The sequence below is a fragment of the Palaemon carinicauda genome, chromosome 44 (assembly GCF_036898095.1).
Source record: "Palaemon carinicauda isolate YSFRI2023 chromosome 44, ASM3689809v2, whole genome shotgun sequence".
Lineage (NCBI taxonomy): Eukaryota > Metazoa > Arthropoda > Malacostraca > Decapoda > Palaemonidae > Palaemon > Palaemon carinicauda.
The window spans coordinates 25,840,678-25,843,481 of NC_090768.1; positions in this window are offsets into that span (position 1 = coordinate 25,840,678).

Sequence of the window (2,804 nt, forward strand, 5' to 3'; positions counted from 1 at the left end):
TATATGTATATGTATGTATGTATTCTTGTATGCATATATTTTTTATATCTATTCATATATATTATTGATATTGTATGTAATTTTTTCAACAGGAAATATACGAAATATGAAAACTCGACTTCCTCTTTACGAATGCATTGTAGAGTGGCGTCAAGAAAAGCCCTCATGTCATCCCCATTACAGTTTTTCGAATTGCTGGTAAGGTCACTAGCATTCTTATTTTATAATCTTTGAGAGAAAAATTTTATTATGCAACATCGATCTGTTTTATAATTTAGAGGTATTTTATGGATATATCAATTAAACTTTATTTTCTTTTAGACTTGCGTTTTAAGGAATTGCGATGAACTCTTCTTCAAAATGTTTCAGATTCATTAAAGGCAGTTTGTGTTGACTACACAAGATTGTTCTTTGCTGGCCAAGAGACTGACTACGCTATTGCAAAAGTAAGTGATTGTACTTATTCTTTTTTTCCGGCCTCCATGGTCTCTTTTTGTCCTCCTTGGTCTCTATACAGTATGCTTAGAATATTATTCCATACCTCTGGTCACACAGTGAGTTAAAGGATTTTCTTATGTACATTGTATTTTGGGAACTATTATAATAGTAATATATATTTTGGCATTTCAGTGAATCGGACATTTTTATTACTCTATTTCTTTGATTTTATTATTGTATCATATTTTTTACATGACCTATTATTTCGAGGCATTGCGATGTTCTCACATTTTGTTGCAATGCATATTACTCGAAAGGATATGCTTCAAATGGATGATAATTTTTATTGACATTTTAATGTGATTTTTAATCGAATCTCATACTACTTCTAGTTAAGAAACCAAATAAAGTAAAACTTATTCTTAACAAGGCTTGTGACACACACACGATGTTTACAAAGGAATCGGCCGAGATTATTATTTTTTTTTTGGCATATTTGACGTAAGAAGAATTGAAGGGCTGAAAAATATGAACACACAGAACGTATAAATGATTGAAATGACTAGCGTTGGTGAGCTATCCTTCCATCCACACTAGTCATAGGTATCATATAGGGGGTGTTGGCTTTTGGTGGTGAAAGGATGCAGGGTTAGGAAGGAAGAGGAGGGGAATGCTTCTTAGCGCCGCCAGTCTACCTCTCTTAGTATGCATATATATATATATATATATATATATATATATATATATATATATATATACTTGGATATGCAGTACATATATATATATATATATATATATATATATATATATAATATATATATATATTTGATATATATATTATATGTAATATATGTATTATATATTATATATACATATATATTATATATATTATATTTTATATCTATATTTATATATATATATATATTATATATATATATTTTATATATATATATATATATATATATATATATATATATATATATATAACGGTGTTTGCAGTGTCATTTTGGTCTCTAGCTTCACTACCTATTTCAGCTCGCTGCTTCCTTCCAAATTGCTGCCCAACCCCTCTAACTGAGATTTCTGTCCTAAAGACATTGATCCTATGTTGATTGATGGGATATTCCATTCAGTGTCATAGATAGGTGATAAACCCCGATCAAACCTGCACACAGATGGCTGCGTAGAGTATGTGCGTGACAGTAAATGAACAATACGTGATCTGAAACGATAAATACTCTGAACGAACAAGGTAAAACGACAGCGGAGGTCCTGTAGAGAGTGGGGATCTCCTGCTGTATGAGACCGGAAAAGCAGCCATTAAAGTAAAGTAAGTAAGTAAGACTGTACGAAGAACGTACATATTTTTTTTGTACTAAGGTCTCGGGGAGAAACATCCTCAAAAACGGCATCACCACCCCGTTAGCCCATGTACATTCAATTTCAACAACTCTTGGATGGTATCTTAGGGGACCTCCCCATCTGCTCTGCATACGCAACATAAATGATGTACTGATATTTTACCCCTCCAAGGAAAACAACCTACATCACCTACACATCGTCTTTGACTACCTACAGAAGAAAGGACTTGTATTCAGGTAAGGGAAGTGTTACCTTGTGCTAAGGAAGTGGCATTCCTGGGTCATTGCATCACTCCTGAGGGTGTTCATCCCTCCCTAAGAAGGTATCTCATGTACAGAAGTTCACCACACCCTCGACCATCAAATCACAGCAGGTGTTATTGGGCTTGGCCAACCATTATCACCGGTTCTTGCTAGCCATTACTGCCACTCTCGCCCCTCCCCTCTATGACTTCCTCAAGGGCAAGCCAAGTAACTTGAAGTTAGGTGTCCTTCAGGAGGCGGCCTTCTTCAATGCAAAGTAAACCCTATCAACTGTTACTGCTCTCACCTTTCCCTTTTCAACAGCACCCTCCTACTCTTCACCAAAATCAGTAACGCTGAAGGGGTGGAACTCGAACAAACGATCAACAGAAAACGGTCCAAGGGGGAAATCCTGCTCTTCTACTGTAGCTTTACCGTCAACTACTGGCAGAGTATTTAAATGATTGTCACTTCCTCCACTTCGTCATTCACATGGACCAAATGCCCCACATGCCTCGCATGCATTTCACTTTGCAGTCTGACGCCTGGTATGCCCATCAATGCTAACATCTCTCTACCATTTCTTTATATAACTGTATCATTCAGCACATCCCTGGTAAACTGAATCCTGTTGCTGACGCCCTCTCCAGAAACATTCTGGCTGCCATCCAACTGGCAATGGTTTGCAATGTTTTGGCAAAAGCCCAATGACCCATAATATCCAAATTGCAGTACATCCTGCATGCCTCTGTGTTGGGAAGC